A 12547-nucleotide genomic window follows, 5' to 3' on the forward strand; every position below is an offset into this window, starting at 1 on the left:
TGATGAAGAAGGGATGGCAGTGCTTGGGAGAAAATTCAGAAGATTCATGAGAGGTAAGAATAAGTTCCATAAAAAGAAACCCTTTCTTAAAGGTAACTCAAGCAAAGAAAAGGTTAAGGATAAGGAAAAAGAAAAGGAGACTCCCATTTGCTATGAGTGTAACAAACCCGGGCATTATAAGATAGATTGCCCAGATTTGAAGTGGATGGCAAGAAAGTTGAAAAAGAAGAATTTTATGGCCGATTGGAGTGAAAGTGAGGAATCAAGTTCGGAGGACGAAGATCATCAAGACACGGCCCAAATATGTCATATGGCTAATGACGATGAGGTAGATTCTGAACTTGACTGTGATTTTACTGTTGATGAATTGCATGATGCATTCTTAGAACTCATGGAAGAACATAAGAAAGTAATTAATAAAAATAAAGCTCTAAAAGAAGAAAATCAATCTCTCATTAAAGATAAGATAAAACTGTCTCATAACTATGAAACATTAAGTAGGAAACTTGAAAATGAAACCAAAAATCTAATTGCTGAAAATGTCAAGCTAAAAGAAGATGCTGAAAAATATAAATCTTTGGTAGATAGATTTACTCTTAGTTCTACCAAATTAAACTTGATTCTTGATAGCCAAAAAGCTGTATATGATAAGGCCGGTTTAGGGTATAGAACAAATAGGAAACAAAAACTCTTAAAGAATATTTTTGTAAAAGCTAAAAGGGAAAATATTACTTGTTATTGTTGTAATAAGATAGGACATAGAGCATATGAATGTAATTTTAGAAAGTCTAGTCAAAACAGATCAAGTAATAATCAAAAGATAAAATTCAAGAAAGTTTGGGTTCCAAAAGGAACATGGAGTACTAACCCTAAAGGACCCAACTTAGCTTGGGTACCTAAAGGTTCTTCTTGATCTTGATTGCAGGTGTGTCTTGCAGCTGATAAAATGGAAAAACGATGGTATCTAGATAGTGGCTGTTCAAGACACATGACCGGTGACGAAGATCAATTTGTCACCTTGGAACCAAAGAAAGGTGGAGTAGTGACCTATGGAGACAATGGTAAAGGGTATATCATTGGAAAGGGTAAAATTTTCATTGCTCCATCTATTTTTATAGAAAATGTTTTATTAGTTAAGGGTTTGAAACATAACCTTCTTAGCATAAGTCAATTTTGTGATAAAGGATTTAAAGTTACATTTGAAGCATCTGTATGCATAATCACAAATCCTAAAGATAATAGCATTGTACTTGTAGGACAAAGGCAAAGAAATATTTGCTTAGTAGATCTTCATGAGTTAGGCAAGAAAAATGGTTTATGCTTAATTACTAATGAAGAAAAGAAAATTGAAACTAGTTGGCTTTGGCATCGAAGATTAGGACATGCTAGTATGGAATTAATATCAAAACTAGTTAAGAAGGAATTAATAAAGGATGTGCCAAAATTGATTTTTGAAAAGGACAAAATATGTGGACCATGTTCATTGGGAAAACAAACTAAGTCATCTTTCAAATCGAAAAATGTAGTATCAACAACTAGACCATTTGAACTCATACACATGGATTTATTTGGACCTACTAGAACTATAAGTCTAGGAGGAAAGAAATATGGACTAGTTATTGTTGATGATTTTTCAAGGTATACATGGGTTTCATTTTTGGCACATAAGAACGAAGCATTTTCAGAATTTTTGAAACTATATAATAAAATCATAAATGAAAAGAAACTCACCTTAGTAGCCATTCGAAGTGATCATGGTACTGAATTTGAAAATCAACACTTCGAGGAATTTTGCACTAAAAATGGAATATCACATCAATTTTCAGCACCTAGAACGCCTCAACAAAATGGGGTTGTTGAAAGGAAAAATAGGACATTGGCAGAAATGGCACGCACAATGTTGTGCGAGTCAAATCTTCCAAAGTACTTTTGGGCTGAAGCTATAAACACCTCTTGCCATATTCTAAATCGAGTTTTAATACGACCTATAACTAAGAAAACTCTTTATGAACTTTGGAAGAATAAGAAACCAACTGCAAAATATTTCAAAGTGTTTGGATGTAGATGTTTTATCTTAAATAATGGCAAGGAGGACTTAAGTAAATTTGATGCCAAGTCAGATGAAGGTATCTTCTTAGGATACTCCACATCTAGCAAGGCATACAGAGTATTCAACAAAAGAACCTTAGTAGTAGAAGAGTCAGTCAATATTATATTTGATGAGTCTGATAGTGAGTCTGCTAGGAAAGAAAATACTATTGATGATGATACAGGAATTATCGACTTTGAAAAGTTGAAAATTGATGACGTGCCAAATCAAGATAAGGGAGATGATTGCGTGCCACCACAACCCCAAGACGTGCCAAAAGAATGGAGGTATGCACATGGACATCCTAAAGATTTAATCATTGGTGATCCATCTCAAGGGGTAAGAACTCGATCATCTCTTAGAAATTTAAATGATTATCTTGCTTTCGTTTCACAATTAGAACCTAAAACTTATGAGGAGGCTGAAAAAGATACTAACTGGATAAATGCCATGCAAGAGGAATTAAATCAATTTAAAAGAAGTAATGTATGGACATTAACTGAAAGACCAAAGCATAATTCAGTAATTGGAACAAAATGGATATTTAGAAATAAATTAGATGAAAATGGATTAGTTATAAGGAATAAGGCTAGACTTGTAGCTAAGGGATACAATCAAGAAGAAGGAATAGATTTTGATGAGACATTTGCTCCTGTAGCTAGATTAGAGGCTATTAGATTGCTTCTGGCATTTGCATGTTTCATGGATTTTAAATTATATCAAATGGATGTGAAGAGTGCATTCTTAAATGGTATTATTGAGGAGGAAGTATATGTAGAACAACCTCCAGGATTTGAAAATCATGAATTGCCAAATCATGTGTTTAAACTACATAAGGCATTATATGGATTAAAACAAGCACCTAGGGCTTGGTATGATCGACTAAGTAAATTTCTGCTTGAAAATGATTTTTGTAGAGGAAATGTAGATAAAACTTTATTCATCAAAAGAAAGGACAAAAATCTATTAGTGGTGCAAATATATGTAGATGACATAATCTTTGGTGCCACTAATGATACTCTATGCAAAGAATTCGCTGATTTAATGCATGGAGAATTTGAGATGAGTTTGATGGGAGAACTAAGCTTCTTTCTAGGATTACAAATCAAACAAACCAAAGAAGGCATTTTCATTCATCAAACTAAGTATACAAAGGAAATACTGAAGAAGTTTGGGAATGAAAATCATAAGGGAATTGGCACTCCAATGAATCCTACTAGTAAGCTAGATAAAGATGAAAAAGGGAAAAGTGTTGAAATTAAGCTCTATAGAGGACTAATTGGATCCTTGCTCTATCTTACTGCTAGTAGACCCGACATTGTATTCAGTGTAGGGATATGTGCTAGATACCAATCGGATCCTAAGGAGTCACATTTAAGTGTTGTTAAGAGAATCCTTAGATACTTAAGAGGAACTACCACCATTGGATTATGGTACTCGAGAGACTCCTGTCTAGATTTGCTTGCATATTCAGATGCTGACTTTGCTGGATGCAAGTTAGATAGGAAGAGCACAAGTGGCACATGTCAATTCTTAGGAAATAACTTAGTATCATGGTTTAGTAAGAAGCAGAACTCAGTGGCACTGTCCACAGCTGAAGCTGAATACATAGCTGCTGGTAGTTGTTGTGCTCAAGTATTATGGCTCAAGCAACAACTAGAGGACTATGGAGTCAAACTAGATAATATTCCTATTAAGTGTGATAATACTAGTGCTATCAATCTCACTAAAAATCCAGTTCAGCACTCTAAAGCCAAACACATAGAAATAAGGTACCATTTTATTAGGGATCATGTGCAAAATGGAAATGTATGTATTGAGCATATATGCACGGAAAAACAATTGGCCGACATATTTACCAAATCATTGAGTGAAGATAGATTCTGTATGCTCAGGAGGGAATTAGGCATATGTGATCCTTTTTATTAAAGAAATATAAAAGGGAGATAGTAGTCTCATGATACATTCCTCTAATTTCAAAAATCCCATGAAACATGAGTCAAATTTGTTATCTATAGATTTCTTACTCATGTATCATTGTTCCATAAAGAGTTTATAAGGATTGGAAGCAAGGAAAACTTTTTAGAAGCAAAAAGGAAGAGAAAAGAAAATTTCTGCACTTGGGTCGACCCAACCCAGAACATGGGTCGACCCAACGTTGAGTCGACCCAAGAAAAATCTTGAGTCGACCCAACGTCGGGACCCCACTGTTAAAAGGGGGCCCGAGAGCACATCTAGGGCACTGTTTGCCCTTTGTCTTCTTCCGAAAAGACTAGCTCCCACTCTCCAATCTCCACTAAACTCCTCCAAACAGTAGATTTCCTAAGGATCTTGGAGAAATGGGACCCAAACGAGCCGTAGCCAAGAGATCCGGAAGAGTGACCCGGGTCCAACCAGAGGAAAGGCACCCTACCGAGCCTTCTCCCGTGTCTCCAAGACGTGAGGCACGTGCGGAGGTCCCTCCTCCTCCTTCCCCCTCAGTGATCCTTGCAAGATTTGCGGGGAGGCCGGTTACTACCGGGAGAAGGATCCATTCGGAGTTTTTCAATCAAGAAGGGTTTCGGATTTGGGAATGGATCCAAAGACAAGGTTGGGAGTATCTTTGCTCCCTAGATGTGGTCATCTACCCCGGGTTGGTACAAGAGTTCTATGCCTTCCTCAAGACTGGTATGGGAGGGCTTGTGTCGGAAGTTCGAGGGGTTCGGATCCGTGTGTCCGAGGAGAGCTTGAGTGAGTTACTACACCTACCCTACATAGGAGCCACTCCGGAGAGGCCAGAAGACAAAATGAGAGCTCTGCAATTGATCATGGAAAACGAGAACTTCGATTTTTCTCAGAAGGTAATAGCTAGTTCTCTTTCCGCTGAGATGAGGTTATTGCTCAATATGATAAATAGGATTTTATTTCCGAAGACCGGGAGATTTGATCTAATCTCAGAGCGAGATCTAGCAGTTATGGAGTGTATGATTCGGGGGACTCCTCTAAATCTTCCGGCTATGATATTAAGGCAGATGAGGAAGGTGATGTGCAGCAACAGGGTATCACTACCTTATGGTATGATACTTACATTGATCTTCCGTCAGCATGGTTTACCTCTTGAGGAGGAGGCATCCAAGAGTCTGCATCACACGGACACGTACACTGCACGGACACTCATACGCATGGGATATGCGAAAGTGAACGGGCAGTGGATTCACACCGGTGCAGGCATTCAGGGTGAGGCACCAGAGGGAGAGGCACCAGAGGATGAGGATGAGGAGCCTATGGATCATCCTACTGCACCCTCAGAGGCTGGACCATCGTCATCCGCTCCTCCGACAGATACGGATGACTTCTGGAGCAGGATGACAGAGCTCATGACAGCTCAGGCGAGGACTATTACTGACGGGCTCACGAGCCGATTGGACGCCCGGTTGGATGTCATGTCTGCTGAGATCAGTGATCTGAGGCAGCAGATAGGAGCACTCCGGAGAGAGAGAGACACATGGACCATCTGTGCCACAGGCTGCTGAGTCAGAGATATCGGCACAGAGTCATCCCGCTCGTCGTGCTCCACGCCAGACACAGTCTCACCAGGCTCGACCTCCTCTCGCCACGTATGCTAGGAGGATGAGGACTAGATCCCAGCCATTAGATTCCCCCTAGGCTGATCTTAGCGTCTATGTTTAGAGCCTAGGCTAGATATCTAGTTCTCACATGTATCTTGCTTTTCTCCTATGTATCTTGTTTTTATCTTATGTATCTTTAAATCTTGATTAAGGAACATTGTATCTGTCTTTGTTTTTAACATGAATGTATAAAAATGTTCCTATTTTGATCAATGAAGTTTGAAGTTTATTATTTATTGCATCTTTTCCCATATATATATTTTTGATGATAACAAAAAGGGGGAGAAGAAAAGAAAGAGTATTTAAGAAAAGAAAGAGTATTTAAGAAAAGAAAGAGTATTTAAGAAAAGAAAGAGTATTAAGAAAAGAAAGAGTATTCAATTGAAGTAAAGATATATAACAAAAAGGGGAGAAATAAAGATAAAAGTTATATAAAGAAAAGAGAAATAAATGGGCAAACAAATTGAAAATCATATAAGAAAGCTTATACATCTAAGGGGGAGCAATTTGCAACAATGAAATTGACTAAATCAAAAATTTCCATCAAAGTTCAGAATTTGGCACATATAAATTCAGAATTTGGCACGCACCTCTCGCACCCCGATACATAACCTGAAACTCAGAGTTTATCTCAAATTTTTGAAGTTTCATTGCTAATGAATTATAAATGAAAGGGGGAGCAATTCAAAAAGTCAAATTGGCAACATTTGAATGATATAGGGGGAGATTTCACAAGTATATATGAAAAGCTGAAATTCAGCAATTTAATCCCTTTTATAAACTGATTTTAAAGACAAGTATCAATAGACTTATACTCTTTATTTTGTAATCATCAAAAAGGGGGAGATTGAGGATGATAGTGTTATTTTGATGATTAACAAGCAATTATCTAGAGTATGCTATAAGTTAAGTTGATACTTCATTTATCAGTTCATTACTCTCAGTATATTTGGTTAATTGAAAATAGATACATGACCTTGTTCATTTGAATGAATCTAACCTTGAGAGTGCAGCAAAGTGTGGATTGAGTCGACCCAAAGGTTGATTGGGTCGACCCCGACACATCAAGAAATCATTTGGCACACTCCTGCAATAATGGCACAAATGAACAGTGAGTTGGGTCGACCCAAGGTAAGCATAAGTCGACCCAACCTTGAAGAACCTCAAAAACACAACTGAAGAATGCTCTCTGGATTTACTGAGAGGGTCGACCCAAACAGTGGTTGAGTCGACCCAAGCTTGAGTCGACCCAAACCCTGAGAGGGTCGACCCAAAGGCAAGACAGAAAGACAGACAGAAAATGGTTCTCTGGAATTACCGAGAGGGTCGACCCAAGAAGAAGTTGAGTCGACCCAAGTGGACTTTGAGTCGACCCAAAGAATGGTTGGGTCGACCCATGGGAAGGAAGGCTGAAATTGAAGTTTCTGTGGTTTCTGAGAGGGTCGACCCAAGGAATGTTTGAGTCGACCCAAGGCAAAGTTGGGTCGACCCAAGGACAGGTTGAGCCGACCCAAAGACGGGCTGAACAGTAACGGCTAGTTCTGCAACTGTACTTTTTGTCCTTCCCAAGGTGAGTAACGGCTAGTTTTTCAAATCTAACCATTGGGACTTGTCCTAAGAAGGTGGGAAGCTATTTAAAGGGGGCACTATTCATCAGAGAGAACAACTTTTGAGTGGAATATCAAAGAGTACCCAAGAATACAAAAGTGCCCTAATCTTCTTCATCAAGAGCTTCATTCAAGAATCAAAGAAAGGGATTGAGCAGATTCAAAGAGGCATCAAGAGCTCCATCCCCCTTAAAGAGAGTGAAGCATCCTTGACAAAGAAGAGCAAAGCGACTTCAAAGCGATAAATACTTTCTAACTCTTCCTTGTAGCTTATATTGTTTCATATGCTCATTTAGGAGTTTGAATCTTTCCTTTTGTTATTAAACACTTTGTAAAGGTTCGTTGGTGAGCCCGCAAAACCAACAAAGGTTTTTGGTGAACCCGGAAAACCAAAGTGTATAGGTTCGTTGGTGAGCCCGTAAAACCAACAAAGGTTTTTGGTGAACCCGGAAAACCAAAGTGTATAGGTTCGTTGGTGAGCCCGTAAAACAAACAAAGGTTTTTGGATTGTGAGCCCGGAAAACAATCCAACTGTAATCCGCGAGATTATAGTGAATTCCCAAGGGGACGCTTGGGGAGTGGACGTAGGTGCTAAGGAGAGCACCGAACCACTATATATTGTTGTGTTTGTGTTGTGATTGTATTTTCATTTACTCTTGCATCATCTTCTACTCTTGGGTTAGTTTAACTCACTCAAATAGCTTAAGAAAGCATCCACCGCACTTAATTAAGAAAACGTTTAAAGCACCAAAATTTAGAAGAAACCAATTCACCCCCCCCCCCCTCTTGGCTTGTCACCTTGGGCAACAGGTGGCCTACAAATAGGCCAACGCTGAGAGGAGTTAAGAGGCGTAATGGTCCAGCGTTATTGAATTCATTCATTATCAAATATGAATGAATTTGATAACGGTTGTTTCAAAAACAACCATGGAATAAACCAGCGATTAATGCCTATTATTGCCGGATTTCAAAAATCAAACTGGACTGGAATGTTGGCGGTTCAAAACCGCACATTTCGGTCCAGTCGGCCGTCTGGCCGGAGGCCGGTTGGCCGCGCAATTGCCGGTCGGAAAGCTTGCGGACGCGTGAAACAGAGAAGCTCTGTTTCATGCGTCCCAGGTGAGTCGCGGCTCACAAAACAAATGCTAAGGGTCCATGTGAAGGGAGTGGTCCACGGGTCCGTGGCATTTATTCACGGTCAGCAACCACACAAAATGGGAAAAGTCAACTTGATACAAATGGGTTAGCCCATTTGATCATAAGTTAGTCTATTTGGTTCTAAACCAAATTTGCAGCCCATTTGAATGAATTTTTGACCCGAAAAAATTCCACATGAGTCTGACTCATAGGAGATTCAATTGGGTCTAGTTTCGGCTCGATCCAAGTCCGACTTAGATCAGAACAAATACGAAATTAAATCCCAATTAAATCATGATCGAGCCCAATTACACTAATTTAGACCCAATCAAATCCAATCTCAACAATTGAGTCCTGATCAAGTTCAATTATATTAATTAAAACTTGATTGACCCGAAATACAGACTTAATTAGTTGTTCATCCATGAAATTTAGCATGTACCTCATGTTCAGTGTTAGCTGAACATAGACAGAGCCAAATTCCAAATGACCCATAATTTAATTCTTAATTAAATTGGGTCAAGACCTTCCTACTCAGCTTGACTAATGTGCGTGACTCCGATAGGTTCGAACACTAAGCCGGTAGTACATGGACTACTCCATGCACTAATCGAGGTGACCATCTAGCAATGATACCCGACGTCCGGATAGGTCAAATATGCAAAGCAACATTCAAGAACCTAGACGTATGGTTGTTGCATAATTCATCCCTATGACCTTCGATGCTCAAGATGACCTCAGAGTGGTCTGTCGAACTCTGGATCCGGTCATCCATAGTATATTTCAATTAATCAAATCAAGTGACCATCACTTGGTTTACCCTGGCCAAGGTTTTACTGAATTGAAATACAGCAAGACATCAACTCCTCTAATCTGGAGCGGTCAATCCCATCTTGACTCGTACACAGACTTCGCGAGTACTTGACTGCACCCAGCATCCTTCCGATCCCTGAATTAGAAATTCAGGTCATCCAGTGCCTAAGTACAGTGAGTTGCTTGCAAGTCACCGTGACAGTCTCAGGTCTAAGGGGTACTTATGCCCATACGTTTTACGAGCTAACTCCCGACAGTGGAGTGCTACGCAGGTGAGTCACTATTCAGTGACGATGTACTCCTACATCTCACCTGTATGCCATACAGTGTCTCCACACTCCTTGGTTTAAGAGGACAACCAACTAAATGGCACACAACGACCTATACTTGACATAGCTATCGTCCAATTGACAGCTTGTCATTTGGTCGCGAACTGGTTTAAGGACTAAATGATAAAACCTCTTTTATCCACTAAATTAGTCCTAAGGACTTCATCACAATACACAGGAGTTCAATTTGAAGATGCAACACTTGTGATGAATAGAAAATTACCAGAATAAATTTTTATTCATTTTAATAAAATATATATACATAATCCAATTTCTTACAATTAAAAGTTGGCTTTGGGACACAATTTCCAACAACTCCCACTTGGACTAAAGCCAATTTGTACAGTATCTTATACCCATCTTCGATTTGTGATAATCGAACTCCTTTACAGAAAGGGCTTTAGTGAATGGGTCAGCTAGGTTCTCCTTTCCATCGATCTTCTGAAGATTGACGTCACCTCGTTCCACGATCTCTCGTACAAGGTGGTAGCGACGCAGAATGTGCTTGGTCCTGTGGTGAGACTTTGGCTCCTTTGCTTGTGCAATGGCTCCAGTATTGTCACAATACAAAAGAACTGGACCGTTGATTGAGGGAGCAACACCAAGTTGATTTACAAATTTCTTGATCCAAACAGCTTCCTTTGCCGCATCTGATGCAGCAACATACTCTGCTTCGCATACGGAATCGGCTACTGAATGCTGCTTGGAACTTTTCCAGCAGACTGCTCCTCCATTCAGGATAAACACAAATCCTGACATACTCTTACTGTCATCATGGTCTGACTGAAAACTAGAGTCTGTAAACCCCACAAGTTTTAAGTCAGATTCTCCATAGATTAACCATTGGTCCTTAGTATTTCTTAAATACTTAAGGATGGTTTTCACCACCTTCCAATGGTTCTCACCACCTTCCAATGGTTCTCACCCGGATCAGACTGATACCTACTCGCTACTGCTAGTGAGTAAGCAACATCCGGTCTTGTACATGTCATGGCGTACATAATAGAACCTACTGCAGAAGCATATGGGATTCTACTCATACGCTCTCTCTCTTCGGAAGTTGTCGGACAATCTTTCTTAGAGAGAGAAATTCCTTGGCCTATCGGAAGATAGCCCTTCTTGAAATTCTCCATGTTGAACCGCTTCAACATAGTGTCGATGTACGTGGATTGGGACAATCCAAGCAACCTCTTAGATCTATCTCTATAGATTTTCATCCCTAGGATGTAGGATGCTTCTCCCAGATCCTTCATGGAGAACTGTGATGACAGCCAAAGTTTCACATTTTGTAATGCAGGAATGTCATTCCCAATTAAGAGAATGTCATCCACATACAACACAAGAAATGTGATCACTGAACCGTTAACCCACTTGTAGACACAAGGTTCTTCTTCGTTCTTAACGAAGCCATATGTTTTGATAGTTTTATCGAAACGTATGTTCCAACTTCGAGAAGCTTGCTTAAGTCCATAAATGGACTTTTGTAGCTTGCATACTTTGGACTCGTCTATGGATGTGAAACCCTCAGGTTGTATCATATACACCTCTTCTTCCAGCTCTCCATTTAGAAAAGCTGTTTTTACATCCATTTGCCAGATTTCATAATCCATATATGCTGCTATAGCTAGCATGATCCGAATAGATTTTAGCATTGCCACAGGGGAAAAAGTCTCGTCATAATCGATACCATAACGTTGACGATACCCCTTGGCAACCAGACGGGCTTTATAGGTTTCCACCTTTCCGTCTGCGCCTCTCTTTCTTTTGAAGATCCATTTGCACCCTATGGGTTTTATCCCTTCGGGTGGATCAACTAGTGTCCATACACTATTGATTTCCATGGATTCCATTTCGGATCTCATGGCGTTAAGCCACAACTCAGAGTCGGACCTCTGCATAGCATCCATATAGGTGATCGGATCCTCATTGTTCTCATCGAGCTCAATGGGATCTGCGTCTTGGACCAAGAAACCATAGTATCTATCCACTTGACGCAGTACTCTACCTGATCGCCTTAATGGTGCTTCTACATTGGGCTCCGGGTTTGATCTAATTGAATCCGGTTCTGTGGGTTCAGTAGATTGTGTTAAATCTTTTACCTGTTGAACTTCACTAAGTTCAACCTTAGAGGCAACAATTCCTTCACTAAGGAATTCCCTTTCCAAAAAGGTTGCCTTAAGTCCTACGAACACCTTTTGTTCATTAGGAAGGTAGAAGTAATAACCCCTAGTTTCCTTGGGGTACCCTACAAAATAACACTTATCGGACCTAGGACCAAGTTTGTCAGTTTGAGAACGTTTAACATAAGCCGGACATCCCCAAACCCTAAGGTATGAAAGTGTCGGCTTACGCCCAGTCCATATCTCATATGGAGTCTTCTCAACAGACTTACTTGGAACCTTATTTAGTATTATACACGCAGACTCTAAAGCATAACCCCAAAAAGATACAGGCAGACTAGTAAACCCCATCATGGATCGAACCATGTCTAACAGAGTTCGATTCCTCCTTTCGGATACACCATTGTGTTGAGGTGTTCCTGGAGGGGTTCATTGTGAGAGAATCCCATTCTCCTCTAGATAAGTCAAGAAATCACCGGAAAGGTATTCTCCTCCTCGGTCTGACCGAAGGATCTTAATACTCTTTTCAGTCTGTTTTTCTACTTCATTACGAAATCGTTTGAACATTTCAAATGATTCCAACTTATGCTTCATCAGATAGACATACCCATACCTGGATAGGTCATCTGTGAAGGTTATGAAGTAGGCATAACCACCTTTGGCACTTACGTTCATAGGTCCACATACATCAGTATGTATGAGGCCAAGAACATCGCTAGCTCGTTCACCCTTTCCAGAAAAAGGTGACTTGGTCATCTTACCCAGAAGACAGGATTCACAAGTTGGCAATGATTCACAATCATTGATTTCTAAAATGCCCTGTTGGGCTAACCTGTTTATCCTG

This window comes from Phoenix dactylifera, chromosome 7 (assembly GCF_051530095.1).
Source record: "Phoenix dactylifera cultivar Ajwa chromosome 7, Ajwa_hap1_PhDact_Kaust_v1.1, whole genome shotgun sequence".
In the NCBI taxonomy this organism is placed as follows: Eukaryota; Viridiplantae; Streptophyta; class Magnoliopsida; order Arecales; family Arecaceae; genus Phoenix; species Phoenix dactylifera.